At 45.4% G+C, this 19235-nt stretch overlaps 1 protein-coding gene across 4 annotated transcripts in view; it reads right to left on the reverse strand.

The window, feature by feature from the left end:
* KIFC3 (kinesin family member C3) overlaps window positions 1-19235 on the reverse strand; it is a 632740-nt gene that overhangs the window by 308319 nt on the left and 305186 nt on the right. The gene's annotated exons all lie outside the window — the stretch shown is intronic.

The following is a 19235-nucleotide window of genomic DNA, read 5'->3' on the forward strand; positions in this document are numbered from 1 at the left end:
GTAACTGCACATGTGCATGGCTTCTTAGTGAGATGTTATAGGCAGTCCAATTTAACTTAATAAACTAAGTTAATGTATCGTATTCTTGCGATATCCCCTGCATAAAGTTAGGGGACCACCTTTGATTTTGTTTTATTTAAATAAAATGTGAGTTTCAACTATAATCCCAGCCTGTTTCTTGTCGCAGAATTGTGTGGTGGGAGTGTATACAAGGGAATGTTGGGGATCGCCAGTTATTAAAAAGAACAAAAAATCAACACATCTCAGCAAAACTGATCTGCATCTTGCATGTATACTAAAGCCATTCCCAATGGCTGATAGTTAAAATATATCCTGTACCCTTGTATGCTAGAACATTAGTAGCAGTTTTACAAACTCCTCATGTTGCCCTTGAAAAGCCACTTTCCAATTCCAACAAGGATCAAGGGAGTAAGAGACTTAAAGGGGTTACCATGCTTATTCTATTAGCTGCCGGAGCAGCATATCATGGAGCAGCATATCAAGCTATTAGTTGTGACTGTGAAAAAGAGTGCAACCAGGACTCTTTGCTTTCTTTAGTTTTGGGGACAGAGACCCAAATGGGTATGTACCGCAGGCCCCAAATCCCTTAAAATGGCCATAATGGCAGATTGAATAGCTATGGCAGGTTTAAATGAGCTGCGTCCACAGATCGTGTACATCACGCTTTGTGCGCATTAATATGTTCACTCAATTACTATTCGGTGCAATACAGAAATGTCTGACTTGCAACACCTCAATGTGCCTACACCAGTGTCACTCTTATTGTAGAAAGGGCTTTATCCCAGTCTATACTTACGCAAACGAAAAGTGCGCAAACTGTAAGCATCTAATTATTCTTTTACCTTTGAGCCATGTTGGTAACATCAAGCAGCCAAACTTACTAAGTGTGACAACGATGAGAATTGAGGGAAGGGGGGGGGGGGTCTAAAATGAGTGCAGGTGTGTCATTGCACAGTTGGTGCATGCAAAGTTGCTGCACGTGTCAGTATGTCGCAAAGGAGCAGGGATGTGTCTGCTATTATGTTGTGTGGGTAGTGTTCTCCCTTTGGCGGTAGAGCTTATTTTGCTTTTGTACTGAATTGCTTAGGCATGTACAATCATGCCTTTGTACAGAAAGGCAAATAGTCTGTGGTTTTACCCTCAAATAGAAAGTCCACATGGCGATGTACGATTTAAAACCTTGCACGACAATTCTGTTTTACTTGGCTATGTACAACCAAGGCAGGTTACCACCAGTCTAATACTTGAATGGCCCCGCCAACTGACCTATGTAACAATGCTAGCAAGTTCAAGTAAATACAAGGACAATTTGTTGTCTTCATCTTTATTAAACTGACAAGCTTTGAACAGACATAGTAGAGGGGGACCTGGTTTCAATCATTTACCCTGTGATGCAGAACCAGTGCATTAGGGCAAAGCTCGGATAGTGGCATCCTTTCTGTAGAAGTGAGTTGAACTGTTAGTAACATTCAACAATTCTCTGCTCAATTTAAATAGCTTCTTTTATTTCCCTGCTGCTTGGTACATTGATAGATTTACCACTTATGTGCTGCATTCCATTGTTTTTTAATTTTTTATTTACATGCCCTATTCCTTCCTGCAGATGCGTGTCCAGTCTAGGCTTTTTCTTTGTATTCTGGGACATTTAGTTCTGTTTTTCCAAACTGGGTTTGCAAGTTTCAGATCGCAAAGAAAGAAAAAACATGGACAAGATAAAGATCTTCTGAATGGACCAGAACAGGTTAGTATGTATATTTTTGTTAGCGATTACGAACTCCACACCCTACTTCCGTGTCCCAATACTTACCTTACTCGATGAAGATGACCCACTTTCCTGAGTCTTCTTAATCAAAATCCTAATTGTCCTAGGCCCCACCCCTACGCTCCCCCTGCCCCTAATGGGGCATACCTACACACAACATCCTGTTGCTTCCCTGTCCTTCTGGGCTAGCCCTTCTACATGGCCTTGGATGTTGCTGGGCTGCAGAGAAAATAAAACCTTTGTGGCGGACTCCTGCTCCCTCTGCTTGGGCTTGTGGGGACAGTAGAGTCAAGGAGGGAGATGGCACCCTGGTAAGTAGGGAGCCCCATCCACTCCAGTGCTGGGTCTGCTGGGGCACCAGGGAGCCTCTGCCCGGAATGATAGTGCCATGCCTGGGCACCACAGAGTCGCTGCAGAGGATAGGTAAGCTTAGAATGTGGAGCAGCACAAGGCAATTGGCCGATATGAAAGGATTACACTGACACAGCAATTATGGAAAATAACAGGCCGCATGCTTTATTATTTACCAACAGAGAATTATAAATTGTAAAGGTCCAGGTATGTGCTTTTGGGCACATCAGGGCCAGGAAGAGGGATGCCAGTGCTGCTGGGAATACTCCATCGCTTACCCTTCCCCAAACGATGGGGAGGATTAGTGAATGGGGAGGCGTAGAGTACAGACACCCATCCAGGGAATCTTATGGTCACAGTGAGTGGAGGAGAATAGGATTGCAGTTACTGGATTAATCTCCATGTCTCATGGATGTTGCCAGAATTCAGTGCTTGGGGTCCGGCGAATTCCAGTCGCTTGGTGTGGGTATAGGCCTATGCACTACCCCATGAAGCGGCAACAGCATCATGAGCACAGGTGGTAATGGGCAGCAATGTTTCTACTATGAAAGTTCACACATTACAGTGGGAGAGGCTGTTGGCACTGCTGGGGAAAACCCTACTTCCACCCCAGCTCCGCCACCCCTGTATTTAGGTGGGGCTTTCAGCGTCGTCTCAAGGAACGGCTAGGAGGCAGGATGCACTGAAGTCTTTCCCTCTCTTACACCCCCATTTCCCTTTGTTGTACATGCATTTCTTCACAGCCGGCCCCAACTTCATCTGGATAACATGAAGATGGCGTAGGTTCTTTTTGGTGCACTTTGCATGAGGAATTGGATTCCTGGAAAAAGAAAGGCTGTACTTTTCTGTTTGTGCGGTCAGGACTGCCTGGCCTTGTGAATTTTTTTTACAATGGTTACTATGGTAACCTGGCAAACACCAGAAGCCGAAAGTAGTTGGTGAATCAAGCTTCTCCCCCAGGCGGCTTTGCATATTGCTTCAAATTCAGGTGTGGGTTTTCCAACCCTGCTATTTTTTGTTAACTTTTTCCTTCAGAAAGAATTCTGGTTGAACACAGGCAGATTATGTTGGTACCAGAATAATAGAGTTTTTATGAAAGGAAAGGTTCATGTGATACAAGTATGAATGTGCAATACTAATCTTGTTTTCAATGAAAAGCATGTGTGCAATTACAATGTAATTGGATAGGATATCCATGTAAACCATTATTCGGCTACTTTTTGGTGGATCCTGCATTGCACATGTCTGGCACATTGGACTACGAGCTCCACAAGTGGGAATTCAATTTCAACACATGGTTGAATCTTGAAATTATGCACTTCCCTTTTTGCTTCCATTTAATCACAGTGCTTGGCAAGATGACTTGGAGAGTGGCTCTGGGTGGCCAAATATCCACAGTGATGGGCGTTTTGTGGTTATAACATGCTTCCTGCATGGTCAGGACAGAGTTTGGTTTGGCTGAGTCCTGATAGCACTTTGGAGTGCCCTGTACCCCAGACCAGGGGTGTGTGCGGTTTGAGGTGTGCAGTCAGAGATATGCACAGGCAAGTGTAGGTGCTGTATTCCCACTTTGTTATTTCAGCCGTCTCCAGGTGGACTCCTACTGCATGTTTGCCATTTACGGGCTGTGCCTTGTTCCTCTTCTGTGCGGACCTACTGATAGCCCTTCTTTGGTGGCCTGTGGACTCCTACTGCATGTTTGCCATTTACGGGCTGTGCCTTGTTCCTCTTCTGTGCGGACCTACTGATAGCCCTTCTTTGGTGGCCTTGACTGCGCTAGTAGGTTGGGTCCTCTGGCCTTTAGGAGTTGCTGCAGGGTGCTTGGGAGGAGAGCGGGGCATAAGTGCTCTTTGGGTTCCACTTCCTGCTCCCCAACTTCTCTGGTTTGGGAGGTGACGGTGGAGTGAGCCAAGCTACCTTCTGTATGAAGATGGTGAAGTGTCTCGTGGTTCTACAAAAAGTACCCCAGTGGGGTGTGAATTTGGCTGTCATAACAGAAGGTTTATGGAACCTGCCTAGTAGTGGCATTGGACAAGAACACTGTTCTTATGGCAAATCTGTAGGCCCCGGTGTTCTTATGTTTGAGGGGACTTCAGTATTAGACCTCTCCGAGTCATGGCTGGATCTGCTCATAAGCCATGGAAGTGGCCTTGTCTAGGGGTGCTTGTCGTGTAGTTGCACCAAAGTTGTCAGAGGACTAGTTGTCTACATTTTAGTCCAGTCGGTGGCCCCCAGAGAAGATGGGCACCCACTATGCAAGATAATCGATGTCACTCCGATTCAGCTACCTTAGGCCACCCGAAGTGATGAAGCCGCCAAATGGCTCCCTGTTGACCAATGCCTGGCTTTGGGGGCATGCATATTAAGGGCCTGATTCATGGAAGTGTTTTAGAACAGCGCAATCCCTTAGGAAAACGTTCCATGAATCGGGCCCTAAAAAGGGCTGACTTTAGACAGGTGGGTCTAGAAAATAGGGTTTATTCCTCCGTCAAAGGCTCCCATCGTTCCACCAAGTTAACTTTTTGTTCTTATTATTGGATCTCCTTCGTCTCCTGGTCCAAAGGCCTCAAGTTCCTTGCTTTAGAATTTGGGGACCTCTCCCAATTCTTGCATGGGGGTTGACTTTAGCCTGGCTCCTCCTTCACAGGGAGCCCTATTGGCTGCCGTCAAAGCCTTCCGAGATCCTGTTTTTCAGGGAGTTTCCCACTGGTGCAGTTAGGTTAGGAGCCGGCCCCTTTCATGGGACCCTCCTTTGGAGCTTCAGGCTCTGGAGTTGGTCCAGAAATGAATTCAGTATTGTGTGTACTGACCGCGTTTATACTCCTCATTGCCAGCAGGTGTTGGTCTTAATACAAGTACTGGGACAAGTAAAAGGGATGTGGAGGTAAAGCTCTGATCACTTCCTCATTATTCCTAGTTCTACTTTTTCTCATCCCGCCTCCACACCTTAGCCTGAGGAAAATCCAGGGCTTGGTACTTCAGGAAGTTGTGAGAGCTTCTGCCCTCTTTAGGGGAAGGAGGTGACAAGGTTGGGACCTAGTATAAAATTAGTATTTTGATTGGGTAAGGCTGTTGGAAAGGTGGGCCGGCTTGATAGAGGAAGTACTGGGGTGAGAAAGAGTAAACTTGAAGTAATTAAAATTACCAATAAGTAATCGCCCCATTACTAAAATCGATAGCAGCTGTTTTTGTGTGGTTAAACAATGCAACCATGATGGATTGGAAACCTCGTATATAAATCCTTACAATGCTTCCAATCCCACATGGCTTACATCTTAAACATTTGCAAAGCTAACATTCCCTCTAAATGATAAATGTAGAGGGGGAAAAGTCATCACAGGACAAAACAAGCATTGGCATAGAGGACAGTTTTTCCTTGTGTACAGGTATTAGGCATTTGCCAGGCACTGCTGTCCAGGTACAAACACCATTTTCCAATTGTTGCCATTTTATGGCCCATAGCACCATTGTGGCTGTGCCTAGCAAATGCCTAGTCCATGCCTACACAAAAGCCAAAAGATTTGGCTTTCCCAATAAGTGTTTCTTTACTATTTTTCTATATGAACTATAATTATTTTTTCTTTAGATTACAAATGGAAATGTGTAGACTATCCTTCAAACAAAGACAGCGATGCCTAGATGCACACAACTTCATTATCTCAAGGTTGGCAGCAAATTCGTCACTATGTCGCACGGAGGCAAAAACATGACAGATATCTCGATCCTAGTTTCACAGGAGCTTGAGCACAGACAGAGGGCGGTGGCGGGTTGAAATGCATTTGAATATAAATATACTTGGTAGCTTTTGAATAAATCACAACTCTTTTTTGCACATTAAAGATCTTACAGGTTTTGAACAGTTCTGTCCCATTTACCTTTCAAAGATGACAGCAACTGCGTGGAAGTAGGTGGGGCATGTTTATGTTTACAAAGTTACCTTGGTAACCAAGTGAAGTAGCTACTGACTGGGATCAGAACAAAGTGAAGGGAGTGAGTGGTGGTTAAGTGTGCTGCGCTGTGGGTCTCGTGTGCCTAGTCCTGCTGCGTTTTATTCTTTGAACCGTAAATGTAGTTTACTGTCTAAACAATGCCCTGAGCGTAAACATTTTTAAATTGCATTCAAATCATGTGCAGCCCAGCAGCCAATATTTTTCACCAATTTCTCACCAGATATTTTAAATGCCACTACAGAGCCAAGGGTAAATACAACGTGAAGAGTGACTTCCTGTTTCAGAATGTAACCAATTGAAATGCAGACTTACTCAAGCAATAAGCCCAGAGCAGGGGCGCATTACCACTTCAGGTAGTGCCCCAGGGCGTAACCTAAGTGGTTATGCCACCCCCGCTAAGGGGCTGATTGTTATTAGTACCCTGGCCCGTAAAACCAGGGTACTAAAAGCATTTTTTTTCTGTTCCGAAACACTCTGGCTTTTCGCAGCAGAACAAAAAATAAAAGTAAAAAAATGGCCGCCTGGGAAGGGAAAACAGTCAGTTTTCCCTTTCCATGGCGGCCATTGAAAACAATAAAAAAGTAAACAAATAAAATGGCCCCCATGGAAGACATCTCCCTTTCTATGGTGGCCATTCAAAAAAAGGAAACTAAAAAAATGGCCACCATGGAAAGGTAGAAGGGACTACATGCAGTCCCTACTTCCTTTCCATGGTGGCCTGTCACAGATCTGGAGCGGACGCTTTGGAGACAGAAGTGTTTCCAGCACGTCTGCTCCCAAAAAAGCAGGTAAGTGGGAGGGGGAGGGGGAGAATGTTGGGAAGGGGGAGGAGTGAAAGCACTTACCTCATTCCCTGGCCAGGGGACATGCCAGCCGCCAGCCCTTAGGCGGCTCAGGGCAGCGGAATTACTGTCTGGTAATGCCCGCGTTCTGAGCCTTCCCATTGGCTGGGAGACCACCACACCCACCTCGCCGGGTACTAAATCAGAATAGTGTCAAGTTTAGTTTAATAATCCGTTTTGAAATTACTTTTGAAGGGTGCAGGATCCGTGCAGAGGGTGGCTACATTCTTGATGGTGTAAAAACTGTTTGTCAATGCTTGCTTTTAACATGAGTTCAGTTCAAGGGAAATATATAAATCATGTGGCTGAAAGCACACTTGGTTAGGCAGGGCTCGCAAAATTTACTAGCCCACGTGATTGGCAAGGAGGTTTTATGATGGGCACCAAAATTAAGTGTGCTTAAAGTGACATGTACCATTATAGAGAAAGCACAGGTAAATATTTTGTCACTCGACTTAAGAGAAATGCACTTGCCCCATAGTGGACTACAGGGCGAGTGCATTTACCTTAGGTTGAGTATAAGGAACTCGCCCTGCAGGTCTAGTGGGAGTTTTAAGAATTTGCAAAGTCTGTTAGACATTTTTATTACACAATTAGCACATTTAGCGCATTTACAGCTGCAATCAAGTCATTAACTATCAGCAGACTACTGATGTTTGATGTTAATGCTTGATAGAGCTAGCTCAAAGAGATCCCAGGAGGATGCGTTTTGGGCGGGGAGCGGCAGGTACTGGGTGGGAATGGCTATAGAGATTAGACTACCCATAGCCAAACACCCAAAAGCTATTTGTTCCTGCTCATGTCATCTCTCCCACGGCTGTACAGCACCATTACAATCGTTTTAGCTTATAAATCGCGATTAAGTGCCACCTAATAGCCAAAACTAAAAAGTCTTACCCTCTACATTTGCAAATACAGATCTATTGGATTTAGCAATGTTTGCTTTCCGTTTCTATACACATGAGATTCAAAGATTCGTCAAGGCTGGGGCAATAGCAGGCCTCAAAGTCCAATCTGGTTAACAAGGTATCCAATATATTGTGCATCAGCCATGTGCTCGGAGCATGATCTCATTGGTCTTAACGTACTTGAGCACACAAAATGGTGCTGTTTGTGCAGAACACTATCTTTTCAGAAACAAACAGGATGTTAAATGACAGGGCCAACAATAATTTGTTTGGACATTCTGAGAAAGAGCTGAACTTTGTTGAAAATTACAACTTCCCTTACACTTCAGCACAGGAAGCGACGAATGCGATTTATCTACATACCACGCAAAGCAATGTAAATTTCAAGTGTGGCGCTTCCTGACTGGATACTATTTTTAGATTCGTATAAAATATATTCGTTTTATCCGTCACTGAAGGACACATCCAAGACGAACTCACAAAGATGTACGCTTTCGACCATAAAGGAAGAAATATGGAGGAAGGTTTACTGTGTGAGGGGCGATTAGGATGTCCAGTACTAGGAAAAAGCTGCTCAAGATAAAGAGTAATATTAAAACATGCGAGACATTCCTGCACATCCTAATATCCCCAGATGCATATTGGAGCTAATAACGAATCAAACTTTTCTTTTAATATATTTTAGCATAATTAATGATCGCCCTAGAAGAACCTGAACATTTTTAATATAAAATTGACTGATCATCATTACTGTGTTTAAGTTGTATTCCTTGGCACTTGATGCTGAGGTTGCCCCACAGGCACGTATTGAAGTTGCAATGCAGACAATAAAACTGCAGTGCATATGGATTGCAAGATGCATAACAAGATGGTGCAATACAAATATTTATTCAGCTAAATATTTGGTGCATTGCCACTTCTATCAAAAGTTGTTTGTCCTGAAGCACTGATAAGAGCATGACCCAAGTATGCCAGGCATGAGTTTTACTTGGTGAAGGTGGATTTGCAACTCCTGTGGAGACCAGAGCCTCCATGCAGAGGTCTCATGTAAGTGGTCATCTATCCCCGGAGACCGGAGTCTAATTTTGGTCACTTCGGTGGCAGCTTCTATCAAAGGAAAACCTTTTGTTTTTCTACTGGATCATTACTGCAGAGAAGTAGCTGTCAAGAGAACAGCATCCAGATCCTTGCATTTCCCCAAAACAAATTACAGTTGGCCTAGACGGCCAATGGCACCCTCAGGCAAAAGGAAAACTGCTAATTTGTTGCTGCATTACTTTCTCTCCATGAAGCTGGGCTAAGTACTTTTTCTAAACCAAAGAGTCCACTTCAAAGTTTGAACAGCACATTGGAATGCTGGGGAAGAAGTACCCGTTACCTGTGTGCCGGTATGGAAAATCAGTTTGGCTGGGGACAGCGACTTTCACTGAGGCAGGTTAGCCATAGGGTTGGATGGGCAACTTTACAAAATGAAAAACCAGGATGGCCAACAACGTAAAAGGACCACTCACTCAATCCCCCCACATATCCCTACCCCAATCCCTGTCACATCAAATCTCCCCTCTCCCGCAATATTTCCGGCACTGCTTGCGCATGTGAATTGTGCGGTTTTGAATGTGGATTTAAGTGCGTTATAATACAGGAGCTTTTGCTCCGATAGATATTACAGGCCTTGCTATTTATTCTTTCCCAACTGATCTCTGTGGCAAAATCAGTTAATGCGTGTGGCTGGTACCTGAAAGGTTGGGGGTTGGAGCCGATCCTGTGGTGGCCTATTTCGGAAAGTATTATGATGCTTGTAATTGTTGTCGATTACGCCGTCACCCTCCCTTTCGCCAAAACCGGGACAGGGTTTTTAAATAAACAAATTAAAAAAACCTTCGACAGGGGAAAAGGGTATCCAATTCCAGGACAGTCCAGGTAAAACAGACATTTAGTCACCCAACCACAGGGGCAGCCCTCACATTGCGGAAGCAGCTGTGGGTGCAGTGGGATTGTTGATAGAAGGGTGGCAGACAGAGCAAATCCAATAACAGCGCATGGAGCTAAGCGATAAACTGCCAACCTCCTAAAAACTACCTGTTCTCTCAGTCCCCATTTGATTGAAAAGCAATTCTCACCCCATCCAAAGGGGTGCAATAAAATCTTAATTCCCCCATTGGAGGGGGGTGGGGGTTTCAAAGAAATCTCACTATGCTTCACGCTTTTAGACTGCAAGAACACCCCCCCCCCTCCCGCCCCCCAAATCCTTGGAGACCCATCAGTACTCATCTTGGATACAAACCCTTCACTTTTAAGTACTCTCTGCAAGAACTCCATGACAATCTCGGATGTTATGTTCTTTGTTGCTTCATTTTCGGCCACTTGGAATACAAGTCAATGATTGCCACGCTAAAACGGATTCCTATTTTAGGAATCACAATGAGCACCAACGGCTCAAGGGCAATCTCCATTGATGGAGCTTTGGAAAATAAAGCCTGAAAACCACTGCTACCTCGCTTTCTTTACAGGCCTTGCAACCACTTCACTTGTTGCTCCACATCGGCATCCATCCCAGGCCCTCAATCCATTCAAAGAATGCTCTTTGTTTTGTTGAGGCCTAAATGCAATTAGCTTGGCATGAGGACATCATGCAGGAACTATCCTCTGTTCCCTTACCACTACGTTGCATTCTAAATCCATCTTGTCGTTCAAAACCAAACTTCTTAAAATGCCCTGCATGCACCATCCACTTATTCCAATTATTCTTCACACACTCCAGAAGCATTCGATCAGGGTTGTCCAACTCCAGGCTTCGAGGGCTGGAAACATTTTGGATTTTCAGGATACCCTGCATGAATAGTCATGAGATAAATTTGCATACAAGTCTAAATGTATGCAAATGTTTAGTCATAATTATTAATGAGGGATATCCTGATATCAGGTTACCGGCCCTCAATGCCTGGAGTTGGACAACCCTGCATTAGATACTCTTGATCCAGAGCAATTGCCTCATCTCCCTCTTAGGGAACCCATGATCTGAAATACCTGTTCCTTCGACTCCTCAAAGATCAATCTTTCTTCCTCCACACCCAGATTGCAGTAAAACCATCTGCCACCAAGTTACCTTTCCAACTAAAACTCTACATACATTTGTATTCTTTGTGCTGAGGAAACCAACATTGCAATGCCATCAGCTCCCTTTCCTGTAAATTCCGCTTTCAACGTTTTATGACCTGTATCTAACAAATCGTCATCCCTAGGCATATGTAAAACCTTAATTGCCCAATCACATCCTAAAGCCTCCTTATGGCAGAGTACTGGGTTTGCGGCCCTTTCGATGCCTTTGAGGCAAGGGCAATAGTTCTTTTCTACACACTTTGCACTGGACAACACCGGCTCAAGACTGTTTTCACTAGCAGCTGAATATATAATTGTATCACACTCGTGATAGATCTCACTCTGGACTTGTTCACAAATGTGCACTCTTCTTCAGACGTAATCTAATAAAAGTAATAATATGCAAAGTGTGGTACCCATACAGAAATGGTTTCACTATCTGGTATATAGGTGCACAGGCACCAAACTATCTATATCATCCTCCCCAACCATGTAAGCGACCCGAGGGTAGAGAGTATTGCATCGTAAACTATAGTTACTAAGAAAATACTGCCCCCTACGCCTTCAAGCAATAAACAGAGTGGCACAACTGGAACATAAGCAGAACAATATCTAAACAACTGGATCATAATTCTCCAATTAAACTAGAAGTGAAAGATTCAAGACAAATACCAAGATAACATTACATTTTCTTCTAATTTCAGAACACAGCAGAGCTATCAACATCTTCAAAACGAGGAAAGCCCTTTTGCAAAAACAAGATGTGTGGATTTGTGTGTGCATCTTTGTATCTGTGCCCTTCTATGTGGCCAGCAAGGCAGCGTGTGAATTCCTTTTGGGGTGTGGGAAGTCCAAAAAACGATTTCCCTTGCATGTGTGGATTACGGTCAATGTTTCTTCCATTGATTTTTAACAAGGCAGTTGCAGGGTACCTGCTATCCATTGTGCATGCAGCTGTGAGTGAGACATTAGCTTTCCTCTCCCCGGGTTTACCTGCAGCGTGGGAAAAAAGGGTCAATCTCGGTGCCCAGTTGCTGCATGGGTGAGATGAACTTTCTTCTGTTGCTTTGGGCATTAAGCAGAGAATGGGAAGCACTTGTGGGTGCCAATGCTCTACCCATCTCTTCCCGAACCCCAATCGGTGTGCTTTGAGAGGCTGAAGAAGCCATGGAGAGTGCTCGAGTTTCACATATGCCCTGCATTCTGCGAGGGGTGAGGAAACCATGGAGATTGGGCAGGTCTCACACTTGCATAGCATCCGTAGGTGTCAGAGGAATCCATTGAGACAACTAAAATCTGAGAAGCTGACATAAGGCTATGTGGCTGGTAAAGAATGTATAGACAAATGGGAGAAGAGACACTAGGGAACGCTTTATCGCCTAGAGTAGGAGAAGAGGCTGAAATAAGCCCAAGATTCTTGAAAATCTGAGAATCAAACATCCTGACATTTAAAAACTTCAAATTACATTAAATATTGATATCATGTGTGCATTCCTCCATTCACCAGAGATTTTCTCCCTAAAAGTCTCAAACTCTTGGGACAGTCAATGAAATGGGGATGGGACAGGAGCATGTTGCAAAGCAGCAATGATTCAGAATTAAGTTCCATGTGCCAAGTGCACCCTAGCCAGGCTCCGTGCCTCCCCGACCACCAGTTTCTCTGTGCTAGATGTGGCGGAGTGTCACACCAACAGCTGCACCTTGTTGCGCACCAATCTTTTTCTTTCCTATGTAGCACAAGCCCAATGGGTTCCAGCAGTGTGTCCACAGAGCTTTTACTTCGCAGACCCACACGGTTGTAGTTTATTTAGCCTGGGTAGCTCACACAAGTACCACTCCTGCGGTGCATGCCCCTCACTCTAACTTGGGGCGATCTCCAACAGGCGTGCTTACTGGAAAGAAGCCTTCAACTAACAGTTTGCTGAAGAAATCCTCGTCTTCCATCGCACCCTTGGTTGATAATGCGACACGTGCCAGCTGGGCATGGGAATCCAGGAAGGTCATGTGACCATGGGTAGGAAGAGGGGATACCTTTCCGCCCTTGGCAACCCCAATGCATTAGAGCAAAGCCTGACTTTACCTCTCAAGGTGGGAGGGGGAGTTTTTGACTTAGACTCTGGAGCAACAGTAAACGCAATGCCTGAAAGTGAATACCGACAGATGACAAGGCACCCCCCATCTCAAGGAGGCACAAGTGGACATATATGCCTTCGGCGCCAAATTACCACCACCCTGCGTTGGAGCCTTCAAGACCACGTGCACCTACCTACAAGGACAAACAAGACCGCACCACCATCCATGTTATCAAGGTGGAAGCAGCCTGCGGCTGTATCTTCAGCTTCCAGTCTGCAATCCAGATGAGGCTCATCCGTGTCCTATACAACTTGATGGCCAGTAGATGCATCTCGCCAACTGTAAAAATCAAAGCAGCCTTCCCAGCCCTATTCAAAGGGATCAGGAAACAAAAAAGGGAGGAACATCGACCATCACATAGAAACTTCCATAAAACCAACGGCACAAAACTACAAAGGGATACCATTCAACATACAGCGCCAAGTGAAGGAGTTACAGGCACCCTTTGACGCCAATATCAAGCCTACAGTTGGTCCCGCCCGATGGATTTTGCTGGTGGCGTCAGTACCCAAGAAAAGCCCAGAAGGACAGATCAGACTATGCGTCGGCGTGCGTGTTCCCAACCAAGCCATTCGACGCAAACGTCACCAATCCCCACGCATCACTGACATGATGCATCTGCCGAACTGAGCCAGCATCTTCGAGGCTCGACCTCAAGAACAGGTACCACCAGGTCGAGATCAGTGAAGAATCACGTTAGACCACCACATTCACTACACACCTCGGCCCATTTCGTTATAAATGCCTCAACTTCGGCATTTCATCTGCAGCCAACATTTTTCAAGAGGAAATCCAGTGAGTAATTAGTCACCTCCCATCCCGCATCAATTAATGTGACAATATCTCCATATTTGGTAGTTCACAAGAGTCTTAACGCCACACTACTGAAAGTCTGCAAGGCAATCCAAGAAACGAACCTCATGCTCAATAAGGAAAAGTGTGCATTCAACAAAATACTCACATTTATCGGACACATTTTCTAATAGAGGCATAGAACCAGACCAGGACAAGATCAAAGCCCTAACCAAGGCACCACACCCTTTGAATATCGCTCAAGTCCGTTCTTTTCTTGGGTTGGCCAGCTACTGCACTCAAACCTCCCAGACTTTGCGTCCACGAGTGCTTCACTCAGCAACCTTTCAAAGAAAGGCACCACGTTTTTATGGACACCAGCTCATCAAGAATAATTCGACCAGCTCAGAAGGCAAATAGCGGCATCAGTGTGCAAGTATGTACTGCAACCCGAACCTACACACAGAGGTCACAGTAGATGCTAGTCCTGTGGGACTCAAGGCTATCCTGGCCAACATACGGGCAGTGATCACAAACCCAAGAAAATTATATACTACGTCAGCAGAATTCTGACAGACACTGATCAGTGCTATTCTCAGGCAGAGAGAGAGCGTCTTGCCGTTGTATGGGCGTGCAAGCACTTCCACTTGTTTCTGTACGGAAAGCCCTTCACAGTAATAACAGACCACCCGGCACTCGTCATCATACGGCAAATGCACAGCACAAATGCCATCCCGCATCGCCAGGTTGGGTCTATGCCTACAAGAAAATCAATTCAACATTCAAGCAGATTATGCCTCAGCCTTCATTCATATATCAACATTGAACCATTCCAGACAACATCCCTGCCCAACCATGTCTGGGACGAGGTTGCCATCGACTTCTTCAGACATCTTCGGAATGGCAAGTACATCCTAGCAGCTATCGACAAACCCTCTTGCTTCCCAGAGGTAGACATCCTGCAGTCAACCACCGCCACAGCTGTGATTCCAGCACTGGATAGAATGTTCTCGGACTATGGCATCCCAAAAGTGGTGAAGTCCGATAACTGACCACTTTTACCAGCTCCCACTTCAGGGAATTCACCCATTACATTACATGGGTTGCCCCAGGCCAACGGTACAGTGGAACGCTTCATGGCCAACATAAAAAGAGCACTGAGGGTGGAAAGCATTACGAGAAAGCCGTTGGGACAGGCGCTGTATCAGCTTCTGCCAGACGAACGCAACACTTGCACAGCTCTACAGGGGTATGCCCTGCTGAACGGATGTTCGGGCGCCCAGTGCACACACGACTCCCTCATAACTACGAACATCGACCTACGAGCAGCCTAGGACGCAAAGCAAGGACTAGGGATGGTGCTGAAAAAAGGTAAAAATATGCTGACGCCGGCCGGAAGGCCCACACATCAGACTTACAACTGGGTGACAGTGTCCCGCCCAGTGCTCCAACATGCTACTGGGCCGGGAGAGAGAGGAGACAAGTAGTGCAGGCAAGCCACTGGAACCCTGTGTCCATGCCCAGAAGTATGTCCCTATTCAGGAAGGGCATGTATGTAAGGGACCCTGTGAAGAAGCACCTGCCAGTAGGGTCAGACACCAGGTCAGACATCCTAAGGAGCAATCTCCTTACAGTGAGCACCAGGTGAGTTTGGAGGCACATAAGCATGGTAAGGCTGTATCCCCTGCGGACTGAGCCTCTTCTGTCCCGTGCATACTAAGTGCCCTGGAACAGTACAGCGTGCACAAAAGCCACAAAGTACAAACTTTCCTCGCCCGTGCACAAAACGAGACTTGTAGATCATTGTCAGCGAGCAAAAGGGGATTGCTCTGCACTGTCCCATCACTACCGACTGTGACTCGTGATGCAAAACACCATCGCAGTCATTAGGCCCAGATCTTTATATGTGCTGACCACAACGTGGGAGCCTCGGAGGAGGCATGTTTCTGCCCTTGGGGAAACCCCCGGTAGAAGATGAGGACACTGACAACAGGGTAATGGGCATCATCACCAACACCAAACAGAACCAATGACTGGGGAGTTTGCAGCTTCGAAACCAGACTACTGTGGATCACCCCAGCCAGTGAACAATACCTCAGCACACAGTTTTGGCCAACAGCTCATGCATACCCACTGGTTGAGGGCCATAGGGCACAGGTCGTCCTACCACTGCATTGATTATGCTCCACTAGGGTAGGACAGAAGACCCTCTGTGAAAAGTTGAGGAGTCCTTTATGACTAGGTTCAAACCATTCCATGCAGGACCAGACAGATGTTATTTTAAAAACCACCACTGCTCCGGCATCGTCCACACAAATTACAGAGGCTCAGTCCTTTGTTTCATCAGCCATTGCAGCGCACTCTGGGGACAAGACAAGGTGGCACAAGAGTGCCACATCTGCCCAGGATCTAGACATGGATGACAGACTAGCAGGGCGAGGTCTGCTCTTCTGTCAGGAGGTTTCAGGACAGGATGTGTGACATTGTGGAATCGCTGCAGCTTCCATTATCCCAAGTACTTGTCTGAGGGAGTTCTGTCTGAGGTACTCTCCAAAAGCAACAAGCGATCCAGGATCCCACTGCATCAGGACATCATGGCAGAGGCGAGAAAGATATGGGAAAATCAGCATAAATTGACACAAGTCAACAAAAGGTGGACTCTTGTTACAGACAGGACACTACTGAGTCACTTTACCTCTCCACGAACCTGCCGGCTCACACAACTGGGTTCTCGGTTGCAGTGGCAAAAGGCTTCATCTGGAAACATCTTGACGCCATATGGCACAGAAAAAGCCTTGGACGCAATTGGAAGAAAGGTGCACCATAAGAGTGCATTGCATCTAGGTAGAGCCAATACAGATGTGATTCAGGCATCCTACAAAAATAAACCATGGTGCGAAATGGAGGAGTTTGCGTAGGGTTTGCCAGGTGAAAGAAAAGCACAGTTCTTAACAGGGCCTGAAGGTTGCAAAAATAGTGGCATGTGACATGTTGGAGGCAGCCGCCTGACATATGAAATCAGTTGCAAGGGGCATGTGTTGTTTGGGAATAGATAAGACGTGTGTCTAAAGAGCACCAAACGTTTACCAGGTGGTGGTCAGGGTATTGCCCTTCGATGGGGTTAGACTTTCTCATAAGTCCACGGATGAGGAGCTGGCAAAAGAAAAAGCTCACACGCTGACGGCAAGTAGCCTCAGCAATTTCAAGGCTCACATAGGAACCAGCTTCTACACATACCAGTGGTTTCAGGGGTTTTCTGGCACATAATATAGAACAGGTTTCAGGATTGCCCACAGAGAGGAAATCCAGATCTGCCTAAGGTTGTGGAGCACAGCGCCAATTCAGTCGGGCAAACCTGAAGGTCCTGTTCTTTGAGGGCCACAACAACAGACCCTTCAAAAGTAATCCGGGGTGAGATGTGGCTATTACCATTATTTCCACTCCCTCTAGTCTCCCCCCCACAATTTGTATCAAACCATCTGAAGTGGCTGTTAATGTTGAGGACATTGGATGTTGTAGGAATATACCCATTGAATAGAAGTGCTAAAACAACCTGTGGGCAGTGGGCTACCGCCTGCGCACATCCGGTTGAGAAAAACACACATGCAAGCAAAATGTGTAATATTTTCAAGTCCCCTAAAACCAAAACGGACCAGGCCTGAGATGAACAGTTAAAGTACCAGAAAATAACCTGCAACTTTTGTTAAAATGAGGGGATAATCTGCAATTGTGACTGAAACCACTTTAAAATGGCACCAGCCCTGAAGTCTGACATATAGGAATCCTTTCAACTCACAAGGACCTCCCCCAACTCCAGCATACAGAATGTGAGGACAGATACATTCCCATTCCAAGCTAATAAACACTTTGAAGCCTGCTTACTGCAGATAAGGCTCATCCTGCCAAGAGACTACACCATAAAGTTTAAGTCAGTCAAAAAACTTTATTTTGGCAAATTTAAGTGGAGTTTTATTACTTGCTGCGAGGGGTCGTAAATGGGAGCCGGACAAGTAGATGACGTTTTCTCACAATTCGCCATTTTATTGAACGGTAAGGGTGAGACAAACACCAAACCTAACAAACCCAAAAGCTAAAGAAAACTGACCAAATGTCCAAACATCTGTCCCTCACACTTCTACATACAAGAAATGTATAAAATGGTTTCCTGGCTGTTCAAAATCCACAACGTAACATTTAAGTGCACATAGAGAAAAGATTAACATAAATCCTTGTATCCCGGATTGAATCCTCCTGCCCTGGATCAATTCACAATATTTTCAACTTGATGTCCAAAGTAAGCAAGTTCTTTCAATAGTAAAATTCCAATCAAATTATGGCACAGCGTCTTGTTCCTTCCACAGACTCTCTGCTTGGCAACACAATTGTCCTATTGACCAATAGGTTTTCTCTTTCTCCTCAGCAATGTTCAAAGTGTCAAAGGAATTGTTGTTTGATAAATCAAAAAAGGCTTCTTCTTAGATAACACGGTTTCGTCAAAATGATTCTAATAGATCAACAAAACACACCATCTGATGCACTCTTTCCTTTGGTCACAACCTCCAACAACACTGCAGTGTTTCAACTTCTTCTTGGTTCACTCACCTGCCAGGACTAACCGCTAAGTTTCTCTTTCCTGGCCTACTCGCCTGCCAGGACAAAAACGCCTACAACTATTAGTACCTTCTGGTGAGGTTTGCTCCACACTTGCCACACTTTAATCCTCAAATGGGAAAGTTACATCAACAACTGTTTCACTCATTGACAATATGTTCCACACTGGTTCACTTGTCCTCGGCAGTGCAGATAATATTTTTCCCCCCTGACAAGTTTCACAAGGAGGGATTCTGTTTTGCCAACTTTCCTTTGCTGGCCTTATTTTGTCTTAGGCAATACTTGTTATAATCTCCTAACAGTAATCTTCCTCTCTGTACATCACCTTCACGTTTCGTCATGACCCGCGGCCTGTATTCCTGCCTTTGACGGGGAAAGCAGGCCACGGTTTCTGTGATGATCACCTCTGATTGATCGCATTGCTGTGTGGATGTGTTAGGACTGAACAGTTTAAAAAAAAAAATGTAATTCAGAAGAAACCGTGGTCCTGCTCAGTCGCATCTATTTACACCATCTTGCAAGTCTTCCTGAACGCTAAAATGTAACTCTTGACAGGACTGCGTGTCTGGAAAAGCCTTTCCACTACCGTTAAGAAGGGAGCCCTCATGCTGGACATTCCGCTAATGCCTCAAAACGTGGCTGTTCACACAAGATTCATAAATGAAAGTCTGCATGCATTGCGTCCATGTAACCATCCATGCAATTGTTCCACTAATCTGCATGAACCGTACGATACGGATCTGACTCAAACTGTGCTTAATGCAAC

The sequence above is a fragment of the Ambystoma mexicanum genome, chromosome 1p, assembly GCF_040938575.1.
Source record: "Ambystoma mexicanum isolate Mex_15411 chromosome 1p, UKY_AmexF1_1, whole genome shotgun sequence".
Taxonomy (NCBI): domain Eukaryota; kingdom Metazoa; phylum Chordata; class Amphibia; order Caudata; family Ambystomatidae; genus Ambystoma; species Ambystoma mexicanum.